The sequence below is a fragment of the Meles meles genome, chromosome 13, assembly GCF_922984935.1.
Source record: "Meles meles chromosome 13, mMelMel3.1 paternal haplotype, whole genome shotgun sequence".
NCBI lineage: Eukaryota > Metazoa > Chordata > Mammalia > Carnivora > Mustelidae > Meles > Meles meles.
Window position 1 is genome coordinate 35855380 of NC_060078.1, and position 21202 is coordinate 35876581.

Consider the following 21202-nt stretch of genomic DNA (forward strand, 5'->3'; position numbering starts at 1 on the left):
GTGTCCTGCACCTTTGCCGGCACTGGGTGCTGGGTGTCTCCAGTCTTTATAAATATCTTCTACACAGTAGAAGTATATTTCATGGTCTTTTTTTTTTTTTTAATTTAAGTAATCTCTATACCCGATCATGGTAGGGCTTAAACTCCCAACCCTAGATCAAGGGTCACATGCTCCCTTGACCAAGCCAGCCAGATGCCCCTCATGACCTTAATTTATAATTTTGTGACCATAAATGAGATTGAACTACTTTCTATATGCTCATGGGTAATTTATTTCTTCTTTGAGAAATATATTATGTTTCTTTCTTCTTTGAGAAAATATATTATGTGAGTAATGCTTTAGGGCTGGTGCTAGCTTTTCCTTGAACAAATATTTAAAAACATCCCCGCCGTTGTGTGTCGTGTGCGTGTGGTGAGCATAGGTGTGCACACAACTCGTAGGGTAAGTCTTAAAGATACTATGCCAGACCATTTATTTCATTTGATTAAGCCATTAGAAAAGATTAGAGGTGTCTTTAGTTGTGGGGAGATAAGTTCAACAGGGAACGGATTTCAGAAACATCTGGGCAACATACAAAACACCTTATCTTTAAATGCAGCTGTTTGTATTTTTTTTTATAGCAGATAAGAATGATAAGGTGGAAACAGCATGTTTGAAAGCTCCAATTTCTTACATCTCATGCACGTTTCTTCTCATGGTTTTGTTCAGATAGATAAATGTATGGAGAACCTAGAGTTTCATTTTTCTTTTTTTCCTTAGGGAATATTATCTCTATCTAAATAAGTGTCCTCACTCCATGATTGAATGTTGCTGTTTGACTCTTCTGTCTTGAATAAAGTTAACCTTAAAGAGGCCCCCCTGCCTCAGATAGTTGTCCCTTCCTGTGCCCTTAGAAGCACTTGCCATTCTGGGGTTACGGCCCAAATGATGATACTTTTATGGTAATCAGGGAGGGAATCTCATGGGTCAGGATTTCCTTGACTTTTTGCCTTTGGTTTTATTAACTCTGCAGAGGTGGGAACTGATGGGTGTTGAGGATCTGTAGTCAGAAGTTTCTGAGCTAAGGCATCCTATTTCTGCACCCTGTTTCCGTGGGTGGGCAGTAGGCGAGACAGGTCAGCCAAGGGTTATGTCTGCCATGTGTAAGTCTCATCATATTCTCTATCAGGTCACCATGAGGACACCTTCTTTTTATATGGGGAGAGCTGGCAAGTCCGTGCAACAGCATTTTCCTTTCCACACAGTTGTGAAGGATAAATTGGTGTTGGTTTGGTTGCGAGCTTGTGTATTGATCATAATTTTCAACCCTTGACAATGGTGGTGGGATCTTATGCCGGTCCTGTTAAACTCAAGAGTAGTGTTTAGAGGGAGCTATGGAATTCAAATGAAGTCTACTATTTATAGGCACAACAGACACAAATTAAGGCAAAGCCTTTTACTTGGAGCAAATACATACTCGACCCTGGAAGTGGCGGTGTGAGTTGGATCTCAGTTTGAACATTTACTAACTGCTCTTCTCTCCTGTGAAATGTTGCCCATGGATCCAAAAGAACTGATGATTCATCAAAATCCTCTCCTAAAAGAACATGAGACCTTGGTCACTTGCAGCTTAGGCTAATGGGGATTCCTATAGGCAAGTGGGTAGGGACTTGACCCAAGGATGGCTCTGGAAGAAGATTTCAGACTATGACCAGAGGTCCTTTGGATTAGGATACATATGCAGCCCGAGTGGCTTAGAAGATATTTATAGAGTTAATTTGACAAAGGCAGCCTGGGGCAGTTCTAGGAGGCTGGGTCTATTCCTCCTGAATTTATTCAGTTCTCTCACATTGGACATGTTGTGTCTTCTTCCTGGCTTGCAGGGGACCTGTTTATGAAATGAAAAGGTTGTACCAGGAAACTGTGGCTCAAACATTTTTTTAAACTACACATCTCATACAAATAAACATTTTAACTTTGTAACCAGCACAAACACCCACACAGTCACATTGATCATGACCTGTAGTTTGAAAAACCACCCATCATTCCAGCTGATTTTTAAGGTCTCATTCTAGTTCTCCATTTTTCTTGAAGGACAGCCATATTCATTTCATTTTATGGAAGCCTCCTAGATACTTTTCAAAGTCTGATGTAAGCATAATTGTCCAGGCCCAGTGTTTCTTTCTGCCCTCTGCCTCTGTAGTTTGGAACACTGATTCTCAAAGTATGGCCCATGGCCCATGGTAACCCACCCTTCTCTCTGCTGAATTGGAGAGTGTTACAAAGACGGAAGGCTTTTGAAAGGTTTTGAATGTTCATTGACATGGAATCTTCTAGGCAGGGGAAGGTTTTTGTTGCTGTCACTGGTAGGTATGGTAGTAGGGTTTAAAGTCCTTCAAAACTTGTTCTCTTTCTGGGGAAAGGATCCCAGGCTTTGCCTCTAGGCTTTACTGTATCTCTGACTGGTGTCTATGTAGGTTCTGTGGCCCCATTTCTGGACACTTGGCTTGAGGGATGGTACTTTCTTCTCTGATTTCAGGAAGTAGATTGCTTAGTCTTCTGGACATTCTTCTTAATCTGCGGCCACGACTAGCCTGTGTCTAGACAGAAGCTGAGTGGGATATTGCAAGACAAATTTCTAATACTGAAGGCAGTTTTGATGAAAACAATCTGAGTTTTCTTTTAATTCTGGTATTTTTTGACATTGTTGTAATATCTAGTTCCCATCTGAAAATATGGTTCCTGGGAGGGGGAATTTCATTTTTACCCTGAACTGTTTCTTCTCCACAACTGGACACATCACATCAGCTCCCTGAAACAGGCAGACACAGATCCACCATTCCTTCTCATTTCAAGGGCAACATTTCTTTTGGGGCTGTTCATTGAATTCCCATTTTTTCCTAAAGGGTATTTTTTTTTCCCCCTTGGCTGATGATATTTGGCTGTGAATCACAACTCTGTTTGCTCTGTTTACCCATGCTCTTTTTCATCCTCCTTTCCAGTATATTTTTTCCAATTTTTTTCTTTATTAACTTTTTCAAATGATGTCTCTTTTAAGTAAACTCCCCCAAAGGAGTAATTCTCTACATTCTTGTCATTATAATTTTCTTATTAAAAAATGGCTTCCAAGCCAAGCTTCCAATTAATACATCTCAACCTGTGAGGGAAGTGTGGCTCTTCACGTGCTCATTTGCCACCTTTGGTCTCACCTTGCTTGTGCGCTGCCACCTATTATTCCATAAATCCCAAACTGTGAGAGCCTTGAGGTTTTTACCCCATCACCCCCCCCCCCCAGCTCTACCTTTACTGGTATTTGAATATTTATTGCACTGGAGCTAGTAATGCAAGTATCATGGCATGTTAACTTTTAATTTTCTCAGATTTATGAGGAACGCCAAGAAGTGCATGCTCTCTCTGGAATGTGTTGGAAAAAGATGTTGGTTTGTCACAAAATTTATTTATTTCTATGGGAATAGTGCCAGTGCCCTCTGTTACATGGAATTTGATTTGTTGCAGAACATTTCATTCCTCTTCAAACTGTGTATATTTGTTAATGACTTAATTTATAGGGCAAGAAGAGGCTGAGATATTCTTGGTATGGAGGTATCGTAAGAGAGTGACATTTCTGGCTGTAAGGATTCCCATCTGGTTTAATTTCTTGAATCTGGGAGAGGGATGGAAGTGAATTTTCATGAATGCTTGAAAAAAAATGTAGGTGCAGATGTCCCAGGTCAAAAAACATAACAGGGATGAATCAAGGTGTAAAAAAAGAAGGCCTATTCATTTTGAATGGTTGGGATTTTCTCAGTTATTTCTTTAAAAAAAAAAGAAGAAGTCACAGTTCAGTGAACCCGCAATGTATATTATCCTGAAAAATGGACAGAGTAGATACCTAAAAAATGCATAGAGTAGGTACCTAAGGAAAAAATGCATGTGAGAAAATGGTTATATGAACTGAGGACGGCACTAGCCAGCTTCCATATGCAAAAATAGTTTACTCAAGCCCACAGAGGTGACTTCATGTTCCCACTGATGGTTCTTATTTGCTGTGTTGTCCTTCTCTGATTGTGGAGAAGCAGCAGTAATACTAGAAAACCAGATACCATTTAATGATGAACAGCGTGAATTTTGGTTTAGAGATTTACATTGAGGCCAACTCTCCACTAAGTTAAAAAGCCTCCTTCTAAATTAAAAATCGGGCACCCATCCCTGTTCCCAGAGAGATCATTGGTTGGTAGCACTCAGTTTGTAAAAATGTGAATAAAACATAAAGTTATTTTTGCCTCTCCTCTTTATTTTCTTTTAACTGGATGGCAAATACTAGTGTTTTGTAACAATGGAAATCCTTGTTGTAAAATGTAGTGTTTGTCCCCCAAAGCTAAACTATAGACGAGATCTACAGAAATGAAGAAAATGAGCTCTCCCTACACATGGATGTTCATATATAAGCATATGCAAGTATCATGGCATGTTAACTTTTAGTTTTATTTAAATTCACAATTTAATTTTAATAAAGCTCACAATTTAAATTACGTTCATAAACCCACATGTGCACACAGAATCATACATACATGCACATGCATACATGAACACACAACTGCACACACATGCATAAAAATAAGCATGTATACACACCATAGTAACTTACTATCCAAACTAACACGCTCTGTTTATAATGATACCAAAATACAGACTGGGCTACAGACTAGGATTTTCCCACTCAATCTGGGATGCATAGTCACCTACTTATATATATTTTTCTAGTATGACAAGAAGCTCTCCATAAGAGTGGTCATTCTGTTCCTGGGGTTTTACACACTTAATCCACTATCATTACGGTGGAGAGAAATTTAGTAGACTTCACATCCCTCATTAGAATTAGTCATTTCCTACTGAAGTGTTGAAGTGAATTCTGACGATCTCATCTGTTGCATTGGCAGCATTATTAACAGATTTGCCTCTTTTGGTTTCCTCTAGAAGCCCTTGTTGTTTGCATTTTTTTTTATGGAGGTAATTTGATTTTTATTAATCTAAGTCACTGAGAAGTTTGGCAACTGGGTACTCCACAGACGTGCTGTTTCCTGTTCTTCGTTGACTTTTCTCTTGTCATCAGAATGTTGACAGCTGCATAACTCTTTTTAAAGCGTTCATAACCTGACAGATATTACAGATATTTGTCATTTTACTTCCAGTAAGTGACAGCTGAAATTAGCTTTTCACGGTATAGGAGGATAGCGCGGGTGTAGTGAGTCCGGTCAAATTTGTATCACAGTTCTTTAATATGTAAGTGATTGCAAGTCTTGTTAAGGACCGAGGACTGGAGAGATGTGGGTGGAGGGTCTGGTTCTCTATCCTTGGTTTTGGGATACACTGGAAATTAAACTGGCAGGATAATGGTCTCTCCTAGGGTGGAAAGTCCCAGTGATGAAAGAACCCTTGGGATAACATTCTTAAAATCACGCTTCTTATGCTCAGCCCCTGTCATAGTGTCCTTAAACAGAGACTCTTCCTTTTCTGAGTAGAAACTTCTAGAACTGGAAGTTCACTATCACTCTGTTATGCCTCTAGAAAGCACTAAATGTTTGAAACCTGTTTCTTTTTTTTTTTTTAAGATTTTATTTATTTATTTGACACAGAGAGAGAGATCACAAGTAGGCAGAGAGGCAGGCAGAGAGAGAGGAGGAAGCAGGCTCCCTGTAGAGCAGAGAGCCCGATGTGGGGCTTGATCCCAGGACCCTGAGATCATGACCTGAGCTAAAGGCAGAGGCTTAATCCACTGAGCCACCCAGGCGCCCCATGAAACCTATTTCTTATGTTGAGTCCAAAGCTTCCACTTTGTCATTGTCACGCACTGGTCCTGATTCTCCTTTCTGGTTGCTGGAAGTTTAAAATGTGGTTTTAAAAAAGAGTTACAACAATAATGGCTGATGTCTGTGGATCATATTCATTGTGCGAGGCATTAAGGTAAGCACGTGTAAATGCATTATCTTCATTCTCACAACTTTGGCGAAGAGGCGTTTGCTGTTATACCTACTTTGGAGAAACTGAGTCTCAGAAAGTTTGGTGTAACTTGCCGAAGACTCACACAGCCTTCTTGTCCAGGTCTGTGGGAGGCTAAACCAATCCTTTGTGACAGTGTGTAAGTCACACAACTTCTTTGGGCCCCCTTTTCCCATCTGTATTCTGGGGATGGTCATGCCTGCGTCCTAGGATATTTGTGAGGATTAAACAAGACAGTGACATGTGTAGTGTTTTCTGTGCCTCCTGAACACATGTGGCATTCTATCAACAACAACATCATAAACTTCATCAGGGTCACAAACCATCATTCTGTTTGCATTATCTAGGTTGGCCGGTTTGCTTTATTTTTTCTTTCTTTCCTATCACCACTGCCCCTCTTCCCAATAATTGAGAGTTTATCTGTTTTTCAAGGCCCAGGAGAAACCCTGTTTCCTCTTTGGATTTTATATATATATATATATTTTTTTTGGGGGGGGTACATCATGATTTCTCCTTCTTTGGAGCTCTGTTGCATGTTCTATTGTTTAGATGTTTCTAGTGGCAAATCACAGGAAAAAAAGAAAAACAACTCATCAAACTGTCTTAAAGGCAAAAAGAGTCATTGTTGGTTCTCATGGTAGCGCTGGTTTCAGAAACGGAGTCTAATGAGATCTAGCTGTTCTCCGTTTCTCAGGGGCTCTTCCTCCACGAAGGCACTGTCCTGTGGCGAGGTGACTGCAGATAGTTAAGAATATGTATATCAAATCTACCAGGAGAGTTCAGTTCCCTTAGGGCTCAAACAAAATTCCCCCAATTGCATGTCACTGGCTGGATAGGTCTGAGTGGGATCTGCAGTGAGCTGACTGGTTTTGCCTTCCCTAATTTCATATGTGGAAATCTCAACCCCCAATGGGATAGTATTAGGAGATGGGGCTTTTGGGAGATCATCTGGTTGTGAGGGCAGAGCCGTCAAGAATGAGATTAGTGCACTGGGTGTCATATCCAGACAATGAATCATGGAACACTACATAAAAAACTAATGATGTACTGTATGGTGACTAAGATAACAACAACAGCGATAATAATAATAGAATGAGATTAGTGTTCTTACAAAAGGGACCCCAGAGAGCTCTGCCCCCTAAGGATATAATGAGAAGTTGGCAGTCTGCAATCCCAAAGAAGGCTCTCACCCGAACCTCAGAACCTGACCGTGTGGGTGCCCTGATCCTGGGGGCTTCCAGCCTACAGAACTGGGAGAAAGAAATGTTTGTTATTGAAGCCACCTAGTCTAGGGGAATTTGTTACAGCAGATGGCGTGGTCTAAGCAAGGGTTCTCTCCTAGACTGTGGCAGGCTGGGGGGGATGGGATTCTGCCGATAAGAGTAAGGCAGTTGTGCTCCATTCTGGGACAGGAGAATGGAGTCCATTGCACCCCCCAAAATTTGGGGAAATCTAGGAGAATGTTAGGAAAAGAAAAGGGGAGATGGATGAGAGAGAAGTAGCCAACAGTTGTCCAGTGAATCTGATTCACTAATGTTGTGTATTTTACTGGGTATATAGTCATTTATAAGTCATAACAGACTGAAAGTCCCTTGAGGACAAGGACTTTACAATACTGTTGTTTTTTTTTTTTTAAATCTCTTTTCATCTACAGCAGTGGCTCATCTCATGCCTCCCTATGTATTGTATATGCACAATAAGAATGTTGAGTGATTTTTTTTTTCTTTGCTAGATAATAATGTCAGAATGAAACATGCTGTAAAAGAAAATACCCAGTAATTCTGTAAACTGCCATTGGGAGGGGGAAGTAGGTAGAGCATGAAGACAATAATAAAATTGAAGTTTAAAATAAGTGCTCACCACTGAGTACATCCCCCGCTTATTTAGGTATAATTTAATTACATAATTGGATATGCATTGCAATAGTGAGTTAACCTGCTGGTGGGCACAGAGAAAATATTATGTAAGGAGAACATTCCCTGTCTTTTTAGCATGTTAACTGTGTTGTTAATGAAATTGGAAATTTCAGACCACTATAGATTTGTCATAGGTAGCGCTGCATGAAGGGAAAGTTATATTAACCTTTTGTTGATCTGAACTCATTTTATCTTATGCTCAGGAGCCCAATTAACATTATCGATTTGAATCCTACTCATCAAGATCAACTTATTTTGTGTTAATTTTCTTCAATACAGAGAGCGAGCTGAAACCGAGCACAGAGGAGTTGAGACAGAATGATTGATTTGACCATGGAAAAGCATGTTTTGTACCATAATCTCATTTTAATGCTTCAGTAGTTAAGTTGTGCCAAATGGCTTTTGATGAGGCAGTTGTTTTCTGGTTGGGATCCGCTTAGACCTTACACTGGTCAGTTATTTCCACAATATTGCTACATAAGAAACCGCCCCACTTGTCTTTTTGTTCACATTGAGCAGGTTGACTGTGGTTTGGCTGATCTAGACAGGGTGGCTCTGGTCTCGGCAGTAGGGGAAGCTGCCTTGGTTCCAGGCTACATGCTTGAGTGTTTGTTCCAGGGCCTGGGCTGACACAGTAGAAGCTTCCGGAAGTGTGTTCTTCTCATGGTGGTGCATCAGTGGAATGCAGGGGCAAAGCCAAACTGCCGTGTGATGTGAGCACACCTAGAGTCCCTGCTGACGTCGCATTGCTAAATGTCGTTGACCTGGGCAAGTTTCACCGTCTAGACCAGTATCAGTGAGACAGAGATGTAAACTGTGCCCATAGTGGGAAAGGAACGGATTGACAGTTTGCTGCACAATAATCCAAATTATCATGGACGTCTGGCCTCGTAACTCTTACACCAATTATTCGTCGTCATCATCTTCATGGTATCAAACGGACTGCTTCACCTGAACTGGGAAAACAAGTCTTCTGAATTTCACTTAGGATTCAACTTAGGGAGAGACACTGCAGTCGCTTGTGAAGTTCTAGAGGACATTTTGTTTTCTGTTGGCTCCCAAAGGACTTAGCATGTCGTAGCCCCATGGTATGCATTGTACGAATGAATGAATGGATAATGAAGGACTGTCTTGTTTCCTTTGTAGAACAGTTAAATAAAGCTGGGAATGCATGACAGAAGTTAAATAGAAGGAAAAGCTGTTAGGAGTTAAAGCAACAACCTGAAGAATGTGTGTGTGTGTGTGTGTGTGTGTGTGTGTGTGTGTGTGTGTGTGTTAAACACAAATACATACACACACACAGATATGTAAGTGTGCTCATGTACATACTATATATCACATAGCGTATATGCAAGAACTCAATTTCCCTGATAACCCTGTGCAGAGGGAAAGTAGCAGTCAGAGAAGCTGGGTTTTGCAGAGGTCAAACACCTGAGAAAGAGAGGACGTAGGCTTTGGACGTCTGTTGTCGGAATCCCAAGTCAGATGTTCCAGATTAGGGCTGCTTCTCGGAAGTGGGTGGTGAATTTTTATTTTCCTCCTCACAAGGACTTTGCTTTTACCTTGAGCCTGACTGTTTGACTCAGCGCCATATCAATTCCCCTGAGACGAGGCCTGTTAAAAGTGGACACACGGAACGTAAGAAAAACTGAGAAAATGGTGGGAGATAGAGGACTGCTTTCCCTTTCCATTTGAAATTAATGTTCACTGTATAAAAAACATAAAGCATATCCATCCCCAGGGACTTGCCTGACATTTTAAAACTTTCATCTGCTTTAATTCACGATGTTCGAAGAAGGGATTTACACGTCGCTGAGCTCTGGTGGCTACTTGGCCGCCGTGAACATTTCTTCTCCTGTCGTTGCCGGGCTGAGCTTTCTGCAGGCCCAAAGAAATTATATAGCTTATTTAACTCCCCCTAAAACCAATAATGGGCCTATTCAGATTTTATCTGTAATTTTACTTTGTTGTTGAGCAGTATTAATAATGCTGTTATAAACCAGGCCAGGGCAGCCCTCGCCACATTTGCTCAGCTTCAGGGCTAGGATAAATAGTGGGTTGCTAGAGGAGCACAAAGGGAAATGTGGAGATGGGCTCAGCGTAAGTTAGACGTGCTTGCCTGGATGGGAGCCGTGTTCATATCACATCTTGCAGATTTGGCAAGGGCTTTAAGAGTCCTGTATTTCAAGCTGGTTTTTATAGAAACTTGCTGCAGAACCAGGCAGGATTAATCATGGCCGAGATATATCACTCTTAGTACAGTATTAAATTCTGGCGACGGAACGACGCAAAACCAGTTCATAACCTTATAAGAACATTGCACGCTACAGTAATCAGAGAGAAATACTGTATATCCAAATTAATGGAGAGTAAAATGTCATGCACTCTGTTTAGGGCGTCAGACGAGGTTTCTAGGCGGTGTTCATTTCTTTTGCCTTTACCTTGTGTGAAAGTTAGCTGAGATGGGCCTTGTTTCTTTCTGGAATTTCTCATCACGGTGGACTTGGGCATGTGGGAGAGGCCTGCTCTGGGCATCTGTGGCTGGGCAGACACCTATGAAAGGTCTTCCTTCATTTTTTCAAGATTGATCACATGCTTAGTATGTGCCAGACACAGTGCTGAGTGTGAGGATTCCAAGGTGCTTGTGACTCAGTTCCTCCCCTCATGGAGCTGCCTCTGACTGGGTTTGTAGGAAGCAGGGAGTTCAGTGCAATTCTGGAATGTGTCCCCTGCCCCTTTTAATAGATTTTCATGGTTCTGATTCTTTTTTTTTTTTTTAAAGATTTTTATTTATTTATTTGACAGAGATCACAACTAGGCAGAGAGGCAGGCAGAGAGAGAGAGAGAGAGAGAGAGAGAGGAGGAAGCAGGCTCCCCGCTGAGCAGAGAGCCCGATGCTGGCCTCAATCCCAGGACTCTGGGATCAAGACCTGAGCTGAAGGCAGAGGCTTTAACCCACTGAGCCACCCAGGTGCCCCTATGGGTCTGATTCTTAACTGAGGTAGACCTGAAGAATTTAAACTTAGAAAATTTTCATTTTTAAAACAATTTTATTTGTGACAGAGAGCTAGCAAGCATGAGCAGGGGGCGGAGCAGAGAGAGAAGCAGGGAGCCTGATAGCGAGCTCGGTCCCAGGACTCTGGGATCATGATTTGAGCCAAAGGCAGACGCTTAACTCACTGAGCTACCCAGGTGTCCTTGAAAGATCTTTAGAGATTAGTTCTGGTATTATGTGTGCCCAAGGGTGAGAAGTTTTGCCATTCCACTCCAGTTTGGCCAGAAATACTTAGTTACTAATATTATTAATCAGACAGGGGCACCAGGGTGGCTCAGTCAGTTAAGCAGCTGACTCTGGATTTCAGCTCAGGTCATGATGTCAGGGTCCTGGATTAGAGTCCTGCATCAGGCTCCACACTCAGTAGGGAGTCTCCTTGAGGATTCCCTCTCCCTCTTCCTTTGCCCCACCTGCCCTCCCCACCCCCATACACACGATCTCTCTCTCTCTCTCTCAAATAGATCTTAAAAAAAAATATTAACTATACAGTCGTGTGAGGGATTATTAATGTCCCCACCCCACTCCCAAAATTACCAGCCAGTGAGATAAATATGAAAATAGATTCACATGAAGGATTCTGGAATTTCCTTGAGAATCCTTTAAAATTAGTAGCATCTTCAGGCTGAGTTAGGTCTAAGGATCTCTCTCAGACCTAGAATTCTAGGCATGTGATAGGAGGAGTTATCTTTTACTTCTGTCCTCTTCCTCTTTCCAGTAACTGTCATCGAAATGAATTTTCCTGCCAGGTCCATTTTGTAGGAGGCCTTGACTTTAACTTTAGATTTTACTGTAGGAAGGGACTAATTGTGGGGAAGTTCTTAGCCCAAATTCCTAGGACTGAAAAAATGAGAAAAGCTGTGCCTTGGGGTTTGCTATAGACCTCTGTTTCAACCTAGTGCTTACAAGGTAGCATTAAAATGCAGAATCTTATCGGGGTACCTGGGTGGCTCAGTTGGTTAACTGACTGCCTTCAGCTCAGGTCGTGATCCTGGAGACCTGGGATCAAGTCCCACATCAGGCTCCCAGCTCCACGGGGAGTCCGCTTCTCCTCTGACCTTCTCCCCTCTCATGCTCTCTCTCTCTCTCTCAAATAAATAAATAAAATCTTAAAAAAAAGAAAGCATGCAGAAGTTTATCGAAGGCTCTATTACAACCCGCTGTCAGTTCTTCTTCAGTCTGGTCCAATTTTGCTTTCAACTCTGTTGAGACATAATACATTCTTCCTTTAATTAGAGCTAAAACATTTTCCAAAGACTTCAGACCCTGCCATGTTGAGATGCCAAGGGAAGAATGTGACAAAGAGAAATTATCTGGGGGTTAATGCACCCTGTGTCCTGCCATGAAAAGAATTCGTGGCCTATCAGGGTTGGAACCCAGTGGCCTCCGGCTTCCCAGCTCTGTGCAGATGCTGAAGACAGCCTGGAGTGTCAGAGGAGATGTTATCTCTGATCCCACCAAAGAGAACACGTTTGTTTCCCACTCTCTCTCAAGTTGTTCCTCATTACCGTGCAAATGCGGTTGGGCATCTGTATTTGTTGACATGCCCTTTACTTATTTACATAATAAACTCCCACCAAACGGCAGCAATTATTTCTTCTCCTTTTTTTCAGTTTTGAAATTGGATCTTTTCTCCTTCTGCTAGTTAAGTGAGTCACTTAAATTTAACTTTATAGTCTTTTTGAGTTCAGATAATACAGACACTGATTTTGCCAGACATAAAGCTAGTGCAGTCATGCCCTGCTTCTGGGAACGTTACTATATACACATAACGATACCAATAAATAGAAAGATGCTCTCAGGCTTTTTAGCTTGAGGCTTCAAATGGGCCTCTCTATATTTAGAAGTGTTTTGAGAAAAGACATTTCTTTTCCTTGAGGATTTGAAAGTTTACAGGGTTCTCCTGGCTTCTGATGGACAGGTTTACTCCCCCATGTGCCTTTCAAATGACGGTAAACGTGGACAGTAGCATTTCAAGCCAGAGGTCACTAGATGGCTAGGAGGATTTCCACCCATTTGCCCTAGTACTTGGCGGGGTACGTCCTTAGAGAAAGAAAGAGGGCCATGGGGAGCTTTCTGGCCTGCTCCATCCATCTGGCCACCCAGTATCAACTCCTTCATCTGTCTGTCTTCTAGTGTGTCTGTCGAGAGCTTGTTGATTTCCACACACTGGGAAAGCAAGATAAATAAGACTTGGCTTCTGGCTTTGATCTGGCAAACAAAGAGATATGTGAATCATTTCAGTATCATATGATAAAGATTATGATTGAGGGATGTACGGTGTACTCACAAGGGGTTATATGGGCTAGAGGGAGTCTGGATAGCTTTGCAGTAGAAGGGCAGTTTGATCTGACCCTGGTATGAGAGCATGGAATATAGAAAACAAAACCAGAAACATGAGCCACAGCAATCTCTGGAACACATAAAACAACAACAGTGGTTCCCATTTATTGGCTGCTTCCTCTATGCCAGGTCCTTAATGCTTGACCTGTATCATCTCATCTAATCCTTGTGCTGAATACATGAGGTATAGGGCCCGGGGTCATCTGTGTTTTACAGATGAAGACTTTGAGGTGCGGAGAGATGAAGACATTTAAGGTCACATAGGTACGAAGGCGTAGCGCTGGCATTTGAGCCTGAGAAAGCTGGAAAGCAGGAATGCCGCACAGAAACATATCCTTGGCCAAAGGAATGGTGGGCAGGGACGTGTGAAAGAGAAGGGCCAAGGGAAGTCCATTGACTGGGCCGGTGTGATGGCAGCCTTGGGTGTATGGGAGTGGGTGGGGGAGATGCATGCTGGGGTTGGGGGGCCTGAGCCCTGGAGTATGCCTGGTGTCATCCTCTTGCCCTCTACCCACTCTTCTATTTACCATTTAGGGCTCAGCTTAAATAGGGCAATTTTTCAGGGAGGCGGTCCCTAAGCCCCCCAGCTGAATAAGATCCCATCTTATTTTTGTTTTTCCTTCCTGGTGCTTGTTTATCTATAAAATTACTTAAACAGCGTCTCTCTCCCCAACCAGACTGTAAGCTCTGGAGAGAAGGGACTCTTATCTGCTCTGTTCACCTCGCATTCTAATGTTCAGTGCCTGGCACACAGCAGGTGCTCAATAAATATTTGTTGGCTGGTAACCTGTTCAGTTCCTAGACCCTTTATTTACTTTCCTCATTACCGGCTCCTCTGTTGTTGTTAATTTTCATAGTATATCTTCCACATCTTCTGTAAACCAGGTGGCATGCACCTTAAGCCATCTTCATTTGGAGGTATTCAAATAATAGCAAATATTTTAGCTAAAGGCGTATTTTCCTTCCAGAAGCTTTGACTCAATACAACATGTTTGTAGTATGAAATCACTTATTATTTCAGATTTCCTTCTAACCCGCACATCAGATCGTAACTCACAACAAGACACAGTGAAAAAAATGGTCCAGCAGGAGGCTCCGCATAGTGGGAGAGGCGGTGGGTTTGGGGAATTACTCAGATCCTACTTCATCTTCTGTGGATACTCAAGAGGCGGCCAGCTGATTGTTTTAGGCTGACAGGCCTCCCCTCCGGGTCATCCTCTCTCAGGTCCATCATGGGGAACAAGACCATGCCGTTGCGCCTGCACGCCCGTGAATCATAACGTGTCCTATGAAATATTTGTCCCACGGTTGGCAGGGAGCCAGCCTCTGCTGCCACAAGATGTGAGTGCTCTCCGTCTGGTCGGAGTTCTGCATGTTTCTGGGGTGCCTGGTGTTCAGGCTCTGCCAGGTAGTGCGTGGGCGGCAGACCGAGCTCCTCTCATTCTGGTACAATCCTCAGGCCAGCCAGGAGGGAGGCTTCACTGGGGCCCGCCCGCCTTTTTCTTTCTTCCTTCCTTCCTTCCTTTCTTTCTTTCTTTCTTTCTTTCTTTCAGATTTTATTTATTTATTTGACAGACAAAGATCACAAGTAGGCAGAGAGAGAAGAAGGGAAGCAGGCTCCCCGCTGAGCAGAGAGCCCAATGTGGGACTCAATCCCAGGACCCTGAGATCATGACCTGAGCCGAAGGCAGAGGCTTAACCCACTGAGCCACCCAGGCCCCCCTGGGGCCCTTTCTGAAAGGATTCCCTTCATTCTTTGCACCCAGGCGACTTTCCCAAGATGAGGGGTTTCCCAGCTCGTTTTCCTCACAAGTGACTGAGGCGCTGCTGCGGGGAGAGGAGGTTTTGCCCACCAGTTCCCACCCTTGTGGCCGGCCGGCTCTGAATGAGAATGTGTGATCATAGCGCTGCGGGATCTCCGTGTGCAGTCATTTGGTTAGATGGGTTCTGTGGCTTTGAATTTAAATTTTTTTTTTTTTTTACTGTGACCCTGAAGAATATATTTCCCATTACAGTCTGCACATCTGAATGGGAAGCATCAGAAAACAATCCTTAGCCTTACTGGGGGCCGTGTACTCTGATGCATCACGTTCTGTTCCCAGAGGCAGGGAGCGCTCCGGAATGCCATTCCTCCTGCAGCTGCTTTCTGAAAACCAGCGGCTGGATCTCCCGGCCTCCATCAGATCTAATGTGGGACCTACTCTCATAGCTTCTTTCATGGGCAAGGAAGAGACGCTTACTTGGGATCCCAGTATCCTATGACTAGTTAATGGCCAAGTTGGGGCTATCATCCAGGTGTCATGATTTTGATGCAGTATCTTTACCTAAATATCTGTTACTCAAAATATCTTTTTGTGTGTGTGTGTGTGTGTGTGTGTGTGTGTGTGTGATTTTTTTCTGGTTAACTACCAAGTGGCAAACGGATAGTCTATAGGATTCAACCCCCTATATTTTCCTGCCTGGACCTAACCCACACCTTCTCTCCCTTCTAAGAACCCTGTTGCCTCTAGGCCAGATGACGAGCCAGTTTCAAGTCATTGAGTACATTGTACACGCAGAAGCAGCAGGCATTGTTGCTACTGTTCTGGGCGCACAATCTGAGATGCATGTGGTTCTTGTCTTCAAACAGCTTGCCGTCCCATTGACGTGATGGGGCAGGGCGTCATTCTATCAGCAGAACCATTAGTGGATAAACAGGGTGTGAGAAATGTGCTTTGGAAAAGAGGGTCTACTGAGATGTTTTCCCTCATAAAAAGGAATGGGCTTCTGTAGCAATGAAGCTAGAAGCTCTGATCCCAAGAGAAGGGAATGGCTCCGGACACTCCCGACCTTGGTTTGAACTGTCGGAGTCCCATCATCCTGCTTACTGCTGCCTTGACCTTCCCCCGTCCCTGTGGGCTCCATGGCTTCTCCTTTCTCATCCTCTTCTAGAACGGAAATCTATCCCCTTTATGTAGGAGGTGGTGGCAGCACTTCCAAGTGTGGATATGGCAACGGTATTTTGCAAGCACACACTGAAAATATCCAGTCTAAACGGGGTACGACGGGACTAGATATTTAAAATGTGACCTATTTCACCAAATCTGGAAAATATGCTTTTTTTCCTCACCCCCTGCTCACTTGTGAGTCCCCAAGCTTTAGCCGTCTGAGCCCATTGTGGGAGTTGCCAGTCCGTGGAAATCCCTGGCGGAGGCATGACAAGGAGTGGTGGAGACCTAGGTGAGAGAGACAGACGAGCGTCGTGGCTCAATGCCCCTGTGGCCCTGCAGTCATTACAACTTCGTCTCCACAATGCTGAGCACAGCGGGTGACGAGTTCAACCGCGATGCATTATTTTGTGGCTTGGGATCGTCCCGCATTGATTCTGGCACGTGGGCTATCACAGTTACCTGCGTATTTGAACTTGGGAGAGTGGGTGCCGCACCTGTGTCGTATTTGCCCTGCTCTGTTGAGGAGCCCTGAGCTATCTCCTCCTTTGAAATGCAATAGGCAGCTGTTCTGGTTTTTGCCCATCACTCCTCCCGTTGGCTGAGTGGCGCGGAGGGACCCCTTTCCGTAATATAGTGCTTTGGCTGGTGTAATTCTGATTTAGAAAAACAGCTTCACTTGGAGGGAAACATTAATTAGATGCAAAGAGGGAGTTATTTCCTCCTGCGGGTGGGGGGAGAGTGGGGAGCGAGGGAGAGGAAAAAAAAAAAAACACCACAAATAAATTATCTCCTATTTGTGCAGTGTTTTATGCTTGTCAGCTGTCTGTTGCCAGAGAACCACAATGTAGCTAAATACTTGTGACACCTTGCCCAATCAAGGTATAGCAAAAGGATGTTATGGGAGCCTCTTTGTGACAACCTGTGCTAGTTTACATTAGCTTAACCAATCGCTTTTTCCTGTGTGCTTGGAGAAATTTGTTAAATTAATTCAGTTGCAATTAGCAGATTTATGGGAAAGTACCCTGTTATCCTTTAATTGGAGAGCATAAAACTACAAACTGAATCCGCTAGTTCTATTTGTGTAATAGGCAATCTATCTATGACAAGATTTGATCGATGGAGTCGTATGATGCCCTTGCCTTGTTTTATATTGGCTGTCAGCGCTTAACTGGGACTGAAGTATCTGGGTAACAAAAATTGATATAATGACTTAATGCGCCTTATTCTCTTTGAGCTACATCAGTTTAGAGCACTTCTGAGAGAAAAATGTCTGGAAAATATCAGGGAGTCATTTATCAACCTGTTTTCATTAGCATACTGCCTAGCTCTGGCAAGGATTTGAATAAAAAAAAAAAGCAGGATGGTACAATTTATTTCAGGCCCCATATTTCTTGGATGAAAGGAGACTTCTAATAAAAGGAAAATACAGAAAGATGCTTTTTGTAGCTGGTTTTTCCTTAACTAAAACCCTACCTGAAAAGCTTTTTTTGTTTGTTTGCATTTTTGCTGTTACTAATATTCCGGGGGACATATCCCTGGGAAGGTAATTAGAAAAGTAACACGGAATGCATGGAGGTTATGATATGCAGAGAAAAAAAAATGTTGAACCAAAAAAAAATTTTAACTAGAAATACCCAGATGTGTCATGGGTATGTGTCTGTCTGTCTCTGTTTGTTTGCCTCTGTTGGGCATGTTTGTGTGTTGATAATACACAGTTAGAGAGGGAACATGGAGAGAAGTTATCTGCATAAGCGGGTGTTTTGTAGCATTAAAGGATTTCAGAAAGTTACGATACAGCGTTTTTAGCTCTGTGGAGTTGGAGCTGAGGGGAAACAGAAACAGATCAAAATGTTTGTATAGTGGGCAAAATGCATTTGGTATATGGAGTCATTTGTCCTACCCACCGTAGGATGGGAACCACAAGAGGTAATAATAACTGAAAGGCAGTTGTGCGGGAGTGAGTCCTTTTTTGCATGAAATTTTTATGCATCAGTCAGCCTGCATACAGTGTGCCTAATGTATAAAATAAATTGGTGCATAAATCAGATTAAGAGCAGCATGTTGCCAACTTTCGCATTTGCACACAGGAACTCAACATGGATATGGAGGAATTCCCATTTTTAAAAAATCTCTAATAGGGTACAGGGAATCTTTCAAGGAGACATTGCACACAGGGACATTTTATTCACTTAATCTCCCCACTTCTCACCCCAGATAACAACAGCAGCCGCGTCGCCGGGAGTAAGAGTGGCAGCGCGGGAGTTTCGTGGGTGCCAGCTGTGCTGTGGAGGGTAGTGACACAGTATTTTCAGATAATATCGCAGCCCTGTCTATAGCTCCTAATTATGGCGAGGAATTGGTGTGCCAATCGATAGTGATTTATGGTGGGGATAAGCAAGTGCACACTGCTCACATTGATCTGCATGTAAATTCCTTGACATAATAAGAAGTTATTACCAATGACAGTCACTGTCTGGCTGCTAATTCATCGGCACATCCTCCTGTCGGTGAGAAACGCAGCATCTGCATACCGGGTGGGAGTTTGCCCACCCTTTGTAAGTCAGGCCTGTGTGTCTGGTACCTGAGGGGTGTCTGTTGAGTAGATGAGAGTCGAGGTCACACGGTCTGTCTCTCTGTCCAGCAGCAGCTCAGTGACTAATCAAGACGGGAGGTGTGTCTTGCTTGTTTTAAAGCCAGAAATAACTAGAGGAGTTTGACTCTGGGTTTAAAAAAAAAATTGCAGTTTTCTTAGGTATTTTATCTATGAAAGTTCTTCCCATTATTTTCCCAAAAACCTCAGATAGCAAATGATCAATTGATTAAAATATGATTGCTTTTATTTTATCCTGTTTTTCTCTTCCTGTGCCTTTTGAAAGTTAGATTTTTTTAGCCATCTAGCTTTTTTGCTGCTTAAATCTCTTATGCATGTATATGCTTCTACATTTCTGATGCCCCAGACCTTGTTTTTTTAAATTTCATCTTTATGCTTGCATGTCTTTGTTCTTTCTTTCCCCCTTTCTCTTCCAACAGGGCCTCATAAAGTCATCCTTTATAGCTGTACCCCTCTCTTCAGTAGTTGTTAATTGACCTGAAGTCTTCTGTAATTTACATTCAGAGCCCCATGGAAGGTGGCTCCTTTTCACTTGCTTTCTGTTGCAAAATCTTTCTGCTCTAGCTTGCAAGAGCACATTACCTACAACAAACCATTTTTTTTTTTTACAATAAGCCATTTTTAAAAAAGATACTGTGTCATATTCCTCTGTAGCCTGATTTTTTTTTTCCTTAAGAAAGGAAGTTTTTCCTGATAATGAATGCAGCCAAAGGGTGATTGCTGTATTCTCACCTTATTTATTCTTACTGGAGATGGTCATTGCTCTTTTGAGGAGATCCCTTGAGAAGCTGGAGTAATGGGCATATACCTTAGAAAGTGAGTCATTAGCTTCAGGTATATGGTACCTGGCTTGACCTTGAGAAATACAAACAGTTTTAAAAACGTACTTTATTATAGGCCATAGTTACAAGGAATAATAGGGGAGTAATAGTAAATAGTAAGTAGTAAATTTAATTGCATTAGGGCTGGCTACCTTAGGCTGCCATAACAATTCCAGAATCTCAAAGGCGTCAGACGATAAGGATGTATTTCTTGTTAGGCTTCATGTACATGGTAGGTTGGCAGAAGTGCTCTGATCAATTTAGTCACACAGGGATTTAAGATGGCAGAGCACTTGGTACCTTGAGTGCTGCTGGACACTGAGCCAAAGGGCAAGAGTTCTGAAGGATTTTGCATTGGCAACTAAATGTATCACAGCTCCTTGGCAGAACGAATCACAAAGCTCTGTTCTTACCTTGGGATCCAAAGAGGGTAGACGAGTCATACTTGGTAAACAGCTCAAACAAGATTGATTTGTTATGCCCAACAGATAGTTATTAAATTAAAAAAGTTCTCTGAACCCAAGAAACGTGTTAGTGGCCTTAACAGTACACAGATTGGTAATGACCAAAGAGGTCTGGAATAATTGAGTGGAAAGTCTCTAAAAAAAAAAAAAAATGAGCTGGTTCAGCTCTCTCACTTTTACAGAGGAGGATATAGAGGTCCAGAGAGGGAAAATAATTTTCCCAAGGTTACAGCATTGGAGAGGAGCAAAATAGGGATGCAAACTCAGGTTTCTTGACCTGAATTCAGTGTAATCTCTTTCCTCTGTCTCTCTAACCTGCAATCTTGGGAGCCTCAGGGTTCTTCTATATCTTGCTGCTAAACCTGAATGTGTTGACATGCAAGTCCTGCCTTCACATAGTCGTTAGTCACAAGTCTGACAGCTTTCCCTTTGTCCAAACGTTCTGGGTCTGCTTAGCTTCCTGGCTTCCCCTTTCCAGACTCTTTGGTCCTCATCCTGTCATTTTCATGTAGATGATATTTGGTTATGAAACTAGAGGCTCACTTGATTTTTTTGTTTCAAGTACTAGAATTTGAATGCTTTTATCAAATTCCAGAAATAGGACCCAGGGTGTATAAGGTGGTGTTGAGACAGTGATGGGGTCTCAGTTCTTTTTGGGAGGAGGTCGGACCAAGATGAAATATGTATTGATTTATGTATCTCCTCTATACTTTGAGAAAATGAGGGAAGTTGTAATTTGGTGTGGATAGTGGCCTGTTTTCTTTACTTGTGATGGTCAGCGGGGTCAGAAGACAAAGTTTTGGTTGGCATTTCTACCAGTTTATTTTTATTTATTTGTTTTAACTAGTTCAAGTTTCTGGTTTGGACATTGAGGCTAGGTAGGTAGACTCAAGGTTTTGAGATGGGAACAGGAAACCTTAAAATACTAGCCACCATTAACACATAACAGGTTATACTTTTCAATTGATTTTCACTATAGACCCAGGTTGGACCTTTCAACCTGGGGAATATTAGTTGCCTTTTTATACCCCAAGTTATAGACACAAACAGTATCAGCAGGGCATGTGTTATAACCCAAAGCCTGAA

At 42.6% G+C, this 21202-nt stretch overlaps 1 protein-coding gene across 2 annotated transcripts in view; it reads left to right on the forward strand.

Annotated features, from left to right (window-relative positions):
- The window catches only part of LRMDA (leucine rich melanocyte differentiation associated), a 1053965-nt gene that overhangs the window by 226776 nt on the left and 805987 nt on the right, over positions 1-21202 (forward strand). The gene's annotated exons all lie outside the window — the stretch shown is intronic.